We start from the raw sequence: 17137 nt of genomic DNA on the forward strand, positions 1-17137 counted from the left end.
TTTACTGGGAAGTCAGAATCCATGAGGATCCAGCAATCACCTGAACCTATCCGATGGTAACCTGGTGACATCATCCGTCTCTGACAGTTTGACCCTTTGCAAGAGACAGATCATGTATCTCTACTAAACACAGAACCACATGTGAATAAATGGCAAGTTATCACTTTCCGAATGAAGCGATTCAGATCATTTACTGAGCATCAAGGTTCTTAGATGCTGTAGGAATAACTGGTTTATTTAGACTATAGGAATCAAGTTCGGATGCCCCAGTGAACTCCCTTCCTCTTCTACAACTTGTTCCAAACTATGTTGTCTATATGATAAGCTTTTGTGGTGATTTTGCTTTAAAAATGGCTTGATTGACAGCAATTTTCCATCTTTCCTGAATTCAGATTGTAATGTGATTTCTTTAAAAAAATATAGATCGTCAAAATATAGTTTCAGTTTGGTAAAATTTAGTGAGCTCGTGATATTTAAGAAAACAGAGTCTTACTTCCTCAAAGTCTTTCTGTACTGATCAAACAATCTAAGTTAAAAGAGTGGAAGCATCTCCTAGTAATAGGCAGCTAAAAGTCTAATAACACTAATTTTTAAAAAGCTGCATCTTTAGAAATTCTTTAGTGAGTATAAAAAAAGACTCTGGAGGGCAAATTCCTTTGGGACTAGAAACTCACATGGGGTAGTACTGTTGACTTTTTTCAGCCCTGCTTTTCCTCATCAGCAAAGGAAGAAAAAAAAGAAAGTACTTTCTAGAGCTACCAAGAAGATTAAATGAGATAAAGTGTGCAAAACCCTCAGAAAGTAACTCGGGTCAGTTATAAAGACAGAGTCAGGGTGCCTGTGTGCTGAGTGGTGAACTGAACCTGCAGTGTGCTCTGAGAATTTTTAGTAACGGTGCTGTGTGGGCCCCAGAACTGACATTTTTTTACTCTAATCTTTGTTTATAAAAGAAGTAAATAATCCAAACAAAGAACATTCCAGTACTCTATGCTGATGGTTCCATGATAAGGTAGAGCCTGGCACCAACACCAGGTCTGGCTATCTATTGAGGTGAAAACACATAACTTCGATAATGAAGCTGTCTCCTGATTTATAGCCGGGAGACTGTCTTAACTCTTGGCATTCAGACCTAAGCAGCATCCAGAGACAACGGTGCCTGGAGGAACTAGAGAGGAATATGCAGCCAGGATTTAAAAAACAGATTTTTAAGCTTGAAACACTAAAGCTGTTCTGAAGGAAAGCAGTTTTTAAATTCTCAGAGAAAACTTTTCGAAAGAGAAATCATTATCACTTACAGTTACATTACAAGGGGGGGGGGAGCCTCTTTAATTCACATCCAAGAACCTCTTCCAGCAGCTCGCCTAAACTTCACTCCAGAATGCAGGGCAATACTAACACTCCAGGCAGAACAACTCAGATTCTTCCGCTGTGAGGCCACAACTTCAGTTTTGGCACATTTGTAGGACAGTCCCAGGTACAGGAAATCACGGTAACTTTGCTCACAATCTCTTTCAGAAACTTAGAGGACTGCCACAGAAACACTTTAAACTCAAATAAGGAGCACAACCGTGACTTGCTGGTGGCCTTTCTGGTGTCTGTGTGGTACAGAATGGATTTTGGAAACCTAGTGGAAGAAACTGGCATCGTTCTCGTCCACAAAATCTTTTAAAAATTGATCATAAACTTTCCCCATTAAAACTTGGAAGAAAATGGCAGGAAAAGTTTTTACCTTTAAAACAGTCAAGTGTAGGTTAAAGAGTCATGCTGGATTTTACAAACTTTCTAGAAAAGGCACATAAATGCTAATGTGAGAACAGACAGGCCACCCACAGGCTCTGGATAGACCTCAAACAGCATTTAGGGTGATCTTCACTTATCAAGCAGAGTCCAAGCTGTAACTAGCTTCTTTCCTGTGACCCTTCGTAAGCTCTACCTACGGCAAACTATACTGTTGTTTCCCACACACATATTCAGGTTTTCTGCACCTGTGCCACATGGCACACTGAAATCCTACCTACTCCTGCTAAATGAGATCCAAGGAAAAAGTTCTCAAGACAGCTCTCCTGATCTCCTGGAAAGGAAGAAATCTCATCTCTTCCAAAATTTCTGCAGTGTTTTCTATTAAGTACTTGCCGCCGTCTAGCCAGCACTACCGCAGGTCACAGACCATCACCTCTCTCCTGCCAGTCTACGAGCCACCTGAAGGTAGTGGCACTTGCCTTAGATATGCCTCCTGTCCAGTGAACTGCTCCCAGCGGGCTCACAGTACACACATGGGCACAGTAGTGGTCTGGACTCACTCAGTGACTGGAGTCATGAGAACAACTGAGGGGCTTCTGCTTATCCAGAGGCGGAACTGAGAGCTCAGCAAAGCGAAGTGGTGATTTTATCACAAAGCCTAACAGTTTTTATTATTACACATTGAGACTTCCTACATTACATCAAGACCCTGAAAGGTTTTTTTTTTTTTTAAAGATTTATTTATTTATTTCATGTATATGAATACACTGTAGCTGTCTTCAGACACACCAGAGGGAGCATTGGGTCCCATTACAGATGTTTGTGACCCACCATGTGGTTGCTGGGATTTGAACTCAGGACCTCTGGAAGAGCAGTCAGTGCTCTTAACCGCTGAGCCATCTCTCCAGCCAACCCTGAAAGGTTTTGATCATGCTAATTTGGGGATCTGGAAAGACATCAGATTGAAGATCTTTGAATTAAGGATACTTAAGTGGGAAAGGCTATGCAAAGATGCAAGATCCAAAATTAAAAGAAAATTAAATTGTAAACATTCTGGCCCCAGTCATTTCAGATGGCATTTCAGGCGCTTCACCTGCTTCACCTGTGTAAAAACACAAAGGATCACAGGTCTACCTCTTATCATGAGCGCTTGGGATAAAGCCTAATCTCGGTTGGTTTTTCACTACAAGACATTCAGAATACCACCCGATCTGTTTTAACCTCTGACATTTATTCATGAGCCTGGACAGTGAAAGGAAATCCCTCTCATTTCTTGATACACATAATATTTCAGTCACAAACTTGCCATTCTGTCATTCTATACTACTCTCAATAGTTATTGGTTTATTATGCCCAAATGCATGTTCAAACACTGAATACTGAGCTAGCTATCCACACTGTATACCTTTTTCAACTTCTGTCTTCTGTCTCAAAGTTTACTCTCTCTGGTCTGGGTGTTCAGCACGTTTAAACTGCCTCTCAAATGTCCACTTCATCTGCATTCATCACTGCCTATCTCTACTTCCTGTACCCAGCATAAATCTCATAAAGGAAGCCACTTACCCTGGGTATCTTCTGTTACATGTCACTGCAACACTAAAGTCAACTTTAGCATTACAACTATAGTTGGAACCTATATATTTCTACTCACTGCTGTGTAAATACACCACACCCACTTTCCCTGGGAAATTGGTCTTCAGAACTCAAAGGCATGGGTCTAACAATCGTCTCTAATTGTCAATAGCAAGTATAATATACTGTGTATGTGCGTGTGCACGCATACACACACACACACACACACACACAGAGCTATATAAAAGGTTTCAACAACACTGAATTCAGACATATGTCAAATGCATACTACCTTATAGTATACTCTAAGGGTTTTTTTTGTTGTTGTTTTTATTCATTAATTTACTTTTTACATAGTAGACTCAGGCCAGCAAGATGGCAGAGAGAGTAAAGCTCTTCACTGCATGAACATGATGACCTGGAGATCTGAAGTAAACCATGTAAAGTTCTCTCTCTCTCTCTCTCTCTCTCTCTCTCTCTCTCTCTCTCTTTCTCTCTCCCTCTCTCTCTCCCTCTCTCTCCCTCTCCCTCTCCCTCTCCTCACCACTCCTCTCCTCTCCTCCCCCCTCTAATAATTAAAAAGAAAAAAAAAACAGCAAACAACTTTGTGCATGTCTGGGATGGGGACACACACACACACACTCACATTTATAGAAAATAAGTTTGATATTTAATTTTAAATGAGTATAAGTCAAAGTCACCAGTCTAGGTAACAAGCCACTGTACAGGCTGTCAACATCTCTGGAGTTCTAAGTACTGTCAAATTTCTAGCCAAGAAAGTAGGAATGCTGCTATCTAGCCTGAGAAAGCAATAGTAATTGGTATTTTACAAAAGATGTTCTAAAACTCATTAATCATCTACATTCAATAAGAGAAATATGGAAAACTATTTTATTATTTCTGATAAACAGGTGACTTAGTTTTAAGCTTCGACCCTAAGTTGCTTAGCTGTGCTTTAGATTCGGAAGCTGAACTGAGCATGCCTGGAGATGATTCTTTGGATGACCCTAATATATCCTCTTCTGTTTTCAGGTCACAAGTAGTTTAGACCATTTTCTCCACTGGTCTCTAACAAATGGCTAAAAAGACCTGTTTGTGCTTCTGATGCTGGAGGAACTGTTCAGGAACAATTCATCCCTTCGAGGCTGTGAGTCACTGCCAAGGTCAGGGAGACCTTTGTTCATCAAGAAAGCTCTGGCCACACACTCACTCAAGCTGTCTTAAGAAAAGCTGCCTTAATGCCCACTTTTATTTTCCACAGATCATCAATCATCTTTACATAAGAAAAACATGCAACTTCCTTACTGGGTAGAGCGCCTCCTTCTAGGCCTATGTCTTGGTTTCTTTTTTGTCTTTTTGGTCCTTTGCCTAAAGGTGCTGCTACCAAGAAGGAGAATTTCCTTTTGATGATGAGAGCAAGGAGGTCCATTTAGCACCACTATTAGAAAATTAAAGATAGGTGATAAAAGGCAGGAAGCCTAGAGGCTCTAACATACTTTGATGCTCCTTTCTTCTTGTACTAATGCTAACATCAAGTGTATCACCAACTAAACCAGGAAGACACTGTACCTGTAGAGGTCAGAATGAGGTGTTTGCACCAGCTCTCTAAATACAAGAACTACAACTTGGTTCATTTCTTTTTATCCTAGGTCAGAAACTGGTAAGTGTTAAGAGGTCACAGATTTCTTTTTAAAATTAACTTCCACCTCCCCAAATGAACACTGCAGATTGGAGAATGTGCAGGGGAAATTCCAGGTAAACAAACTGACCTACAAATGTTACCAACTTGTGTGAATGAGTGATGGACACAATCCTAGGCGATTTCCTGCCAGAGCTCACATTTGATGCTGAAGTGACAGAGCTGCAAATTTCACCCGACCCACTCAAGCTCCACTTTGTCTTTAATTTGGGGAGTGGCTATTAGATTTTTTCATGAGCGTACTATTATCACACTTTACTCAAGATGATCCAATGTCAGACCTATCCCTGTCTAGAACTAGCTATCTGTCACCAAAAACCAACCAACCAACCAAAATACAAACAAACAAACAAACAAAACAAAACAAAACAAAAAAACCAAGATAACACTAGGAAGTATCAGCCCCTTCATTCAACGAAAGCATTTTCAAAACTGCTAATGGAGGCTTCACTAGATTTGCTTTCAACCAAACCCCACCAGCAGATCTCTTTCCTGCTAATGTAATCAGAGGTCTCTGAGCCCACAGTGTGTGGCAATACCACCTCTGACCCGACAGTATACACCAATGCCACCTCACTGGCATCAGCACAAGCCTCCCGCCACAAAGCCTGTGTGTTCCTCTGTCCACGTCACACAATCAGTCACACATTACAAAGTTCAATTCAAATTCCACCAAAAACACTTGCCACAAAAATCACACCGATAATCACAAACACTAGTGTGGGGCCTACTCCCATTTCTGTTTAAATTCATCCAGTGATCTGCTTATACATGTGTGTAGGCAGAAGTATAGATACCTTCTCGTGAGGAAGATTTGACACTCAGATCACCCCTCAATATCCATATTTCCTCCTTCCTTGAAGAACAAAGAAAATAAAATTCTACCAAGGTTATTTGAACACCAGATTATTGAGATAACCTTTATGCTCTCAAGCAGAACTAAGCAGTTTAACACTCTTGACACTTCAACATTTGGTAAAAGAAACTCTCTACAACTTAAAAACATTTTTTCTTAAATGTTTCGAGGTTATAACTACACATCATTTCCTGTTCTCTTCCCTCCTCCTGAACTCTCCCATCCAGCCTTCCTTCCTCTTTTCCCAATTCATGACTTTCTTTCATTAAGAGTTCTTCCATACATATGAGGAAGGTTTTAAAGTGTCAGCATGATCAGTAAAGAATTATAAATAAATGTAAGCCAACAATTTGTAATAAAACTAAGATGGGTTTTTTTTTTTGCCTCAGTTTCATAACCTGTAGAGTGGGATGATGCTGACACAGAGTATCCACAAAGACCAATAAAGGTCAAAACAACAATAAAATAGGAGCTGGGTAGTGATGTAATTACATAAACAACCAAGTGAACCAACCTGCTACGTGATGACAAAGGTCCAACCCATAAAACTGCTTTGTTGTTTTGCTTCATACGTTTATTTACAGTGTTAGTACATGGACAAACGCAAAGATTAAGTACATTATAAAACCTAGATGTTCTAAGGGTTTCTATTAAAATAAAACTATTAACAATATTATATGCAAAAACATAGAATTATTTTTTTATCATAGACAAAACTTGTGTTACCCATCAATTACTGAGTAGATCTGCCTGGAGAAAAACTAAACTGACATAACATGTAAATAACTTTCTTTATATAAAATAATTTCTGAAATATACAAGCTGGATGATGAGGTGCTTACCCACATAAACAAGAGAGAGTACCACCCCCCCTGAAAGTTTAGAGCCCCATTAAAGGAAACAAGTTTCATGAAGAATGAAGTCCTAGACTTTAGAAAAGGTTCCTAATAACCAAGGAATTTCTCAAGCACAATGAAAGGAAGGGTGGCTCTGTGGGGCCAGAAGAAACTCAGATCTTCTTAGATCTAGATGCTAGAGTAACACGTTATCCAAAAGCTAGCAGTTGGAAATGACAGTAGGTTGTAGAATATAGGAAATTCAGAAGAAAGAAGACCAGTAATATAGCGACAGGGTAAAACCCTAAGAGTCATCGGGCACTCAAAATGTTACGGTCTTGTTCACACCATAGCTTCTACCAAATAAGATAAAAGGCCAGGAACCACGACAGTCCAAACTTAGTATTGTATTAAAGACCCTTAGGATGAACATCACTGGTCAGGTAGGCAGGAATCTCCTACATGAATAGGAGATTCATTTTCTGCCATTTTCCCCTCTGAAACAGCAGTCCATTACAGCTGCTAATGGAAATAGGAAGTGTTCGAATCCTACTTAGATGGCCTGGTCCAGAGCAAGAGGGGTTCATCAGGTAAATACTCTAGACTTCGATAGTTTCCAAGTGATGATTCACTACCTCTGTTGCCTCAGACCACCCAGCCCAAGAGTTCAAGGTTTCAAACTGCTTTCTGTGCCCTTTCAACAAGCAAAAATGTTAGCTGCCAAAACGCTGCTGCCAATGGTTTGAGTGGCTAAGTCAGTGGGGATAACAGGCAGGGAAGAGGTGTGAGTGGGCAAGACGGGAGGAAGGAAAAGATAAGGGAAACCCAGGCTCACATACTTTCATTATCCAGACATTCACTCCACACCGACAGCTAATTGTTTAGATGATTCCTTTATAAAGGAAAAAAACCTTCTAATCAAAGAGAGGCTCTTAAAAATACTTCTGTCCCAGCAATCTGTTTTCTGTATCCTTCTTTCAGATAGAATCCATACACCCCCTTTGTCTTAGATGTTCTGAGTTGACATGCAGATCTTTCTTGCTCTCTCACCAAGGCTAACTGGGTTTGCTATTCTTTTTGAATGAATGCAATAATATTATTCTTTTAAAGAATCACAGATTCCATAGTCACTAGGAACTGTGAGCAAGCAACCCACTTCTTGATGATCACAGACGTTTGTTGTTGTTTTTTTTAAGTGCTATTTCACACTGAAAGAGAAGTAAGTAATTATTAACCGAATTGTTTCTTTCACTGCTAATGGTCCCCACTGGGTACGGCTCTGTTCTTGATCCTAGTAATTTCCAGACATTTCATTCCAAATGTTGTTTCACTGATTCCTGAAGTGTATTCTAATTTTTGGAACTGGTAAACAAATAAACAAACAAACAGCTACCTGGTAGTTACACTGACCCAGAAGGGAACACAAGGCAAGAAAGTGAGCTCCCTTTTCATGAACTACTATGGGGGCTGCTGACTGTTTGCAGAATTCTTATGTCAACAGAACACTACACAAGTGTTAATATTGCAAGTGGAGGCAACATCCAGAGGGAATTCAATGTCATTAGCTGCAGAGAAAAGAGTGTGGCGATCGGAGAGGGAATCACATCAGATCCTGGAAGTGGGCAGTCTGTGGCTGTCAGCAGTGTGCAATGGAGCCGCTTCAAAGCCTAGGCTGTGACCTGAATGCTGCACACATCCCTGTGCCCGGGGAGAGAGGATCAATGCCTGTGTTTGCTGAGCTCTAGTCATCCCCTTGGCTAGAAAAAGCTACGTTGAAAGGCATGCTAAGGGGCCTCTGGGCAGCCTGCAGCCTGGTGTTAGCAGAGTTTGTTCCACAGCTTGGTGGGTGAGTGCACAGGCACCAAAGCCTAGCTCACCTTCACATGTACATGTACACACACCCCTTCATTCTATCCTATCAACTCCCCTCTGGCTGTCTGTTTAGTGTCACTCAGTTGGGATGGATCCTGTTAAAGATCTGACGCTTCGTGAGGACTCTAAGGTGTCTGGACCGTCTGCCTCTAATCATAAACACCACAGCTGGCAATGATGTGGTCAAAAAAAAAAAAAAGAAAAAGAAAAAAAGAAAAGAAAAAGAAAGAAAACCACCTTGATCCAGTACACATTCTCTTTGATGTCTCGGCAGTGAGTTCACTGCCCAGAGAAAAAGGTACAGATTTTTTTTTAAAAAAAAAGGATTGAAAAAAAAAACCCAAGCTTGACATTCTCAAATCATAACCATATGCCTTCCAGTTCCACGCTCAAAACATTTCATATATGTGTGCATATCTATACATCTACCTATAGATACACAGAGATGTATCTCATCACATTTTATCCTCACATTAGGGGGAGAGGCATCTGACAGTGATAACATAAAACAGGTTTGGAAGATAATGGTAGGTTGAGAAGAAAACACTTCCAAAGGGGGGTGGGGGGAGAGAAGTCAGACTGCCACTACCAAAAAAGGAAGACGCCTTCTGCCAAAGACGGCAAACTGCAATGACCTTAAGTAAAAGACTGTAGCTGATTCAAGGGAAAAGGAAAACTTTTCAAAGACAACACTGGTGTGCTGGGCCAATGGCGAGTGCCTTCTGCCCCTTGCCGTGGGGTGGCCTGTGAACACAGGCCTGACTGTGCTTGCAGTCCCCGGCCACAGGGTTCCCATGAATATTCAGCCACATTAACATACATTTTCTTTGTGTTTTTCTTGGTGGAGTCTCAACCTCCTTTTCCCCTCTCTGATTTAAAAAAATCCTATCCTATCCTATCGGGACCTTAGCTGAAACGGGCAATACAGGCAATGCCCTTCAGATGCCAGGTCTGGTGTCTGCACTGTGAACGGCTTTTGCAAGTCAGATGTGAAGATGACCAATAACTATGGAGGAACTTAATAAAAAAAATCCCAGCGCACTCACCCATCTTCTAAAATAGTTTAAGTCTATCGTGGGTAATAGATAGGTAAAATCTAAGATATCAGATCTGATTTAATATTTTATTACCGCAAGTCCAAATTACAATACACCCTGAATACCCAGGATGAGAACCCAATGCTCGGCTCTTTGATTTCCCCCCAAAGCCAGCATTTCCTAATATATACAAGGAGGTGTAGAGAACGAAACTGTTTAACTTCGTGCACTGTTGCTTCTTCTCTTTTTAACCCTTGCATTACGAAATTAATAAAATACTCTTCATTACAGCTAGTAAGAAACTAGTTAAGAACAAAGGCAATACGAAGATGCAATGACTTAAATAGTTAAAAAAAAAAGCTGTTTTCTTCAGGTAAAGTCACCACTTATAAAAACATACTCCAAATGCAATAAAATAACCAGGTAAACTAAAGGAGGTAAATGATAATTGGACATTTTCTTTGATTCTGTGAAGAAAAATAGCAAATTAGCCCCGCACTGGTCAGCTGCACCGGGACACAGCTAATGTGTAAGGAATCTCTACAAATGGCTCCAGGCAGCAACAGCAGCCGTTGCTTATTTAACAATATCCAGATGAGGCCAAGGGGCTGGGTACTGCTGTCTATCGCTCTAAATGGAAGGAGGTTGGGCAAAGGAGCAACGGCCGCCTAAAACAATGGTGATGTCCTGAGATTTTATTGAGGGCTATTCAGTGTTGTGTATAATGTTCCCTGTGTCAAGAAGTGAAGTACTTGATTGGAAATGGGCAACTTGGCTGGGTTCGCAGCTGAAAACCCCAAAAGTTGGCAAATCCCTATAGGCTACGTCCTTTTACTTTTTTCTTTTTAAACGTAGCCAAGTCAATTAAGTGTTAGGCAATCTTAGTAAAATGAAAGGCAAAGATAGGCTAATATACACTAAAACACTGGCATTTACTGCAATGTTTACCTTACTGCACTCTGCTAAGGTTGTCACGATGTCTTATATTAAGAACAGCTCTGCCAAAATTGCTCGCCCTTTTGTACCCACAAGACTGTTTTAAGTTGTATTGCTTACCTGGCAGAAAGGAGAGGGAGAGGGGGGAATAATTTCTGTATGCACGAATTTACATTGACAAATTAATTTCTATCGTGTAAGGGGGAGGGGAGAGAAAGTGGCGGGGGGCGCGGGGGGAGATTTCATTTTACACACCTCTCTTGGTGTCCCAAGTCAAAGAATCACGGTTATAGTAGCATGAAGTTCACACATTTGTTTCCTTTTCTTCAAAGCTTAGATATGAAAAAAAAAATGTCACTTCTTTATTTCATTTTCACTGGACAATAAATGTTGAATGTTTAGAGAAGCAGGCTTGCCAGAACCATGTAAAGTTTTTATTTCAAAAGGAGGGCAAAGAAAGTACATTTAAATTTTTAAAACTGAACAATGTATCAGATAACTATGTAATTTGTAGACCAAACTAAAATAACACTTGACACAAATAACTCAGGTTGAGATTTCTATCAAACTCTTTAAAAAGCTCTCTAGTGTGGAAGGGACACCAACGAATGGCCAGAGTGCACCAGCTCACTTCCTGAGAAGGAAGTCTTGGAGGAATGACAACAGCATTGTGGACTCACTTTCCATCTGATGAACCTCTGGGCAGCATGGATTCTTTACTAAAGGACAATGGGAAGAGTATTTTAAAGGAGAAAACATATCTTGGCTTTTGTTTTTAAAGATAGGCTCTCCCTGTATAGCCCAGTTATCTTCTCTCCATGAGTGATTTGATGTGTGTGCCCATGCCTGGCTACAAATTTTTGCTAGCATTCATCTGATGGCCCTAAGATCTCTGTTACATGAGATTTTGGATGTCAAGCTACAGAATTTGTATCTTAAGAAAACCGGAAAATGTTTTATCAATAATTTGGTGGGTCAAGCAAGAACACAAGAACAAAAGTGGAAACATAAACACATCATTATGATATCCTCGCGTTGAGGAAGGGAATGCTAGCCAGAATTGTTAGATTATTTTTAAGAGACATGGGCAAAAGCTTTACTCCAAAGTTCTGTGAACTGGCATAAATGCTCCCTCAGTGACCTACTTTCTCAACAGCCACTAGAAGAAACAGAAAGTAGTTTGTATACTCTTCCTCAGGGGTCTCACCTACACTTGTATAATAAATACCATTGCCCTCTGCCACCAATGAAGAAGAGGGATAGATACTGGGGTTCATTCTTTTGGAAAGAATTTTATCTACAGCTAGAAAGAGGTACATCCCCACCCAAAGACAACAACTAATATGAGGTTAGAGGACAGGAACTTGCTCGTTCTAGCTGTTTTGAATTTTGCCCCAATTATCCTTAGTAGATACATTTCTAAACCAACTTCCTCTTAGGACTCAAACACCCAAAGACAAGAAGGTGCTGTCCCCCAGAACTGGAGCAGGTAATGCTCCTGCTGAGAGAGACTTATAATGGGAATTGAGCTTTAGTGCACACAGCTGTTCTCCAGAACCAGCACAGGTTCAAGTTAGAGCTGGAATAGCTGGGAATCCGAAGGCCAGCCATGACTGCCATACTTCAGTGTATGACAGCAACAGGAACTACCACTGTGGAGTGTTTGCAATGGGTCAGGCACTTACTTGCCACTGTCCCCAGCCCATCTCTACTAAAGATCCTCCACCTCTATTGTCACTTATGCCACCTTGTTAGATGCTGTCATTATCATCATCTCAGTTGTATAGAAGAGAAATAGTTAACTAACATACAGAATATTCTACAGTGAGCAGGACGCCTTCCTCCTGGAGAGAAGGAACTTCATCTCCATGTAAGACAAAGGACCACACCCATGAGACAGTCAATATTTATAACTGGCATGGGCTGGTGCCACACTTTTCTAGGATGAAATACATCAAGGACCAAAATCCAAGGACCAGGTCAAACAGTCCTCTAGGATCCTCTTTGAGGGGGCCTAATAGCTTTTGGCCTCCATAACCTATTTCTGTAAAACAATGTCTGCTCTTTCCCCCATGGTGAAAGGTACTCATATCCAGGGGTTTCAGGAGGCCCTTGGGCACTTTCAGTCTAGAGCAAGTTGGTCGTCCCATGCTGGGAAGGCATGTGGCTCATACGACAGTTAAAGCCCAGGTGGTTAAAATAAGGAATACTACGCTGTGACTCTGGGTTTACCGAAAATACAAAAACTATATAAGTGACTTCTTAGAGTATACTGTAAAACAATATTACAGGCAAGCAATACAGAGTGTAGTGTATGGCATGGCTAGGAAAATAGCAAGGAAAAACACAGGTTCAAACAATTAATTTCAAATAATTTTCTCCAAGAACGGCCGAGTTGGGGATTTTTCTTGACATGTGAGCATTGCATCACAGCCCCCCTAGTTAGCTGTAGGGTTCATCTCTGTCCCATCGAGTGGGAGACAGTAGGAAGTCCTACACCAGAACAACTGCCAAAATCAACAACCAAAACAGGCGCCAACCGGAGGGAATTCAAGGTTCTTGAAGATTAAGAAACGGCCAAGCTGCCTTGGAGTTTTCTAGAAGACTCACAGGACATATCCAGCCAGGGTATGTGCATGTTGGGGACCATGAAAAGCATCTGCAGGAGCTGCTCTTAAAAAAGAAAGGAGAAAAGCAGAAGTGCCATGCTATCTCCTTCTACTCTCCTTCTTTGAATCTCTCTGTAACCCAATCATAACCAGAAACAAGAGGTCTGGGTGGAAACAGGGAGGGGCATAGTTACGGATCCACAAGGTAAGCAGCCATTTCAGGACCACTCAGTGCTTTACAAAAGGATCTATCCGCATAGCAGCGCTTCCTTATCAACTGCCACAAGAAGTTTACGTCACTAGAGAAGAAACCAGAGCAGTGCATCCGCATGTATCCCGACAGCATGAGAGGGTAATGACATTTTCTGCTAGCAAGGTCTACAATTACAAACTTACCAACAATTGCTTTCTCTGGTGCACGAGTCTTCATGTTTTCTTTAATGTGAATCTATTCTTTTAGACATTCAAATTTCTTTAAAATGGTATTTCCCACTAACAATAATTAACAATACAATAAATCCTTTAATGTGTTTATTGGGTTTATGAATTTTCTGATTTTATCTTGAAGGGAAAAAAAAGTAAGACACTTTAAATATCATAGTAAGGACTCCACATTATGACTGTAATTGCTTTTAAATACTCACATTTTTGTATGAGTATTAGGCTTGTCTGTGACAATGTTCTTGGAAAAAAATTTAAAAGTTCTCTTTCTCCAACAACATGCTCAATGTCTTCTTTTTCCAGAGGCACTGGCTCATTATATAAATCAAACCAGTGCAGGGCTGTAGACAAAAAGTGACTGGTAAGGCCCAGCGCATTCCTCTGCTTAAGCAAAGACGCTTTCGGTGCACTGCATGCAGATGTCAGGTATTTTAATAAAGAGCCCCATTGTGCAGGCCCCACTACTCCTCCATAGCTCCCAGCAATCTCCAAAGGGGGGGAGAGGGGAAGAGCGACAGCCATTCCAGCTGGAGCTGGAACCTTGTCTGAGTCAGGAAAACCACAGCTCATAAGCAAAGAGGAAGCATAATGTTCTACAAGGACAAAACATTAGCAGAAATGTCACTCAGCCCCAGTTCCACATGTTGGCTGCCACGGCCTCTTCCTCCTAGCATGCCCGATTGATATAAATTCCATCTGCTCGGCAGCCAAGTGACAGAGAAGAAATACCAGCATCTGGTCTCCATTGCTGTCGGGTTTTTGTTCCATGTTAGACCTTAGCTAGAAACATATGAAGAGATGAAGGTGCTGGCAAGCGGCTAAAAGGCTGACCTGGCATAAAGGCGACTTTCTGATGCTTTTCACACTTCGCTCTGGGTTCTTCACAGAGATGGGGGAGGGTGTGGCGGAGAGCTGATAAACTGAGCAGTGGGGGCCAACAGGCCTGAAGGTCACTTTATGGTTTTTAAGGCTTTGGGTTTTTTTTTTAAGTTTTAGTGTTAAAAACTATAAAGCACAACATGTATTCCCCTTTCCACCCATTTAATGCAACAGAAAGTCACACAAGAACGTTCTTCAGCTAATCTCCCCTTTCTCTTAAACACCCACTGGCTTGGGCCTGCTCCACGTGCCCTTATAGTCTCCTCTGGAGAAACTGAAAAATGCTAAAACTCAAAGCCATCATTTTCTTTTTAACTCTCAGCTTCCCAGGAAAGGATAAAGTCACCAGCAAGCCTAAACCAGAATGGGTAAGTCCCTCAAAGAGGAGGCCATGCCTCCTGGACTCTTAGGTCTTCGCTGTATTGATCCCAAAGAAATGTGGAGGACACCACAGCACAGGTATTGACTTCTGTCTCATGAGCATCTCGGGGAGAAGAGCCCCATGCAGAAGTACAGCGTGGGAAGGAAGGAGGGGAAGGAGGAGGATTAATGTCACCTGGGAAAACAGTGCCTGAAGACAAACCCTGCCCAACTCCTTTCAAAGGTCATGAGCAGTTACTTTTGATCAAAAGGATACAAGAAATACTATAAAGATCTCTCCACTACTGTACAATTTGACATCCTGAAAGATTTTTACCTTTACCTGTGGCATTATGCTCTGAAGTTGTTTTCTGGTCTCTATTTTCATCTGTCTCCGTCGGTGAGAACCATGCATGGGCAGAGATGTGTCCTGGCAACGACCCCAGTGTTCAACAACACAGTGAAAAGTCAGTAGGAGCAGAGCTTATTGGTGACCTTAAGGCTGTCAGTTCTGGGACTAATGACTACAGTGTAAATGACTTAGGAAATCGTAGTTAGGAGCCACTCAGAAGTGAATCTGCCAGAGGCTCGTGATGCTGGAGCCTTGGTCCTTGGAAGTCTTTGTAGGTTGTGGGATAGCCATGACAAAGACAGGCACTGCTGATGCATTCCTTAAGGAGATTTAGGAAGAAAAAGCCCCTACTCTCTGTGATTCTGGTAATTTTGTTATTTTTTCTCTCTCAATGATTTCTTATTCTAAATATGCATTCACTACTCTACCTAAAACACATTAAATGTTGACATTAAATCATTTGCTAATTAAAGTTTTGATCTTTTACATGTAATAATCTTTTGCCAATGTTTTCCATATTTGAAATAATCCAGTGCTTTTAAAAATTAACTGGATGAGTAAGAAAATTTAATTGTAAGCCTTATAAAATATGCTTTGGTACTTTAACCAACATAAAAATCCTGGATAAAAACTTTATCTATGAGTTTAAGCTTAGTGACTACAAATAAAATAGGAAGCCAGCAGAAGTGCTGGAGGTATGGCTTAGCCAACTCGAGAGTAAGTCCCATGCCCATGCCTCTCAAAAGACGAAACAAAGCAAAAATGAAACAACACAAACCAACAATTCTAAGCCAGATTCAGGGATCAGATGTCACTCAAAAGTTAATAAAAACCACTTAAATTATTTTAAATCAAGTCAAAAAATCAAACAAAAAAGCAACATTTAAGAATATTTGCAAGACTGATACTAATGTGACATTTCCATAAAATACAGGAAGTTTGGAAACACAAATAAGAAAGAATTTGTATTGAAGCTAGAAATATATATAAAAACTCAAAAAGACATTTTTTGAGAAAGTAACCCAAATGCATATGATGATCATAAAAAAAGAAAATCTTCTAATTAACATCAAGAAAACTTCTCTTTGCAACAGGAGACCATTTTAGAAAACGACAACGAAATGCAGCTGTGGGGTCCAGTTCCAGTGGATACATCTACAAAACATTCTTGTACCTAAGCTTCAGGGGTCACCGAAAGAGGGGATGGGATAGCCAGAGACACAGAGAGTTTCCTGTGAGATGGTGTGTCCCAGGAATGTGAGAAGCTACATCCAGGAAGTCTCACCAACATGGCTGCCTAAACCTGAGCTAATCAAGAGCAACATCAATAGATGTGCAACCTACAGAAAGGACTACAGGCAACAGAGGAATGCCAAGAGAGAGAACTGGTCTTCTCCAGGGAAGAGCACACCCATCGGCTGTCCAATACCAAATGACCAGCCCTGGAAACATACAGGCAAGTATACAGACTTAGTGGGTTGTACTTTGGTATTTAGGAATATATGTATCTAACAACAATTAATGTCCTAGAAGGCCATGACTTAGGAAGAGAGCAAGGAGGGGTATATGGGAGGATTTGATGGGAGGAAAGGGACAAAGGAAATTATGGAATTATATTACAATATTAAAAATAAAAGGATTAATGGCTTCTTAATTAAGAAAAAAAGAGTGATGTTCGTGAAAGCAACCTATTATCATTTATCCTCACCCCTTTTGAGAAAATCACAGATTCAACATTTGTCTCAATACCCATGAAGTCAGCATATGAAGGAATGGGCACATTAACTAGTCTACATTTCTGCAATGTAAATGTTAGAACAGAACAAGGTACCCCTTTCTATTAATAAGACATTTATTTGCTGCATATATGATTGAGGGAAAACAGAAAAGTAAGAATTCTCATTATATGCTCCCATATCACTCCTACGAAAAAAATGGAAGGACAGTT

General features: G+C 40.7%; 1 protein-coding gene across 11 annotated transcripts in view; it reads right to left on the bottom strand.

Moving 5' to 3' along the window:
* Bnc2 (basonuclin zinc finger protein 2) overlaps positions 1-17137 on the bottom strand; it is a 401546-nt gene that overhangs the window by 82677 nt on the left and 301732 nt on the right.

Source organism: Rattus norvegicus, chromosome 5 (genome assembly GCF_021556685.1).
Source record: "Rattus norvegicus strain SHRSP/BbbUtx chromosome 5, alternate assembly SHRSP_T2T, whole genome shotgun sequence".
Taxonomy (NCBI): Eukaryota; Metazoa; Chordata; class Mammalia; order Rodentia; family Muridae; genus Rattus; species Rattus norvegicus.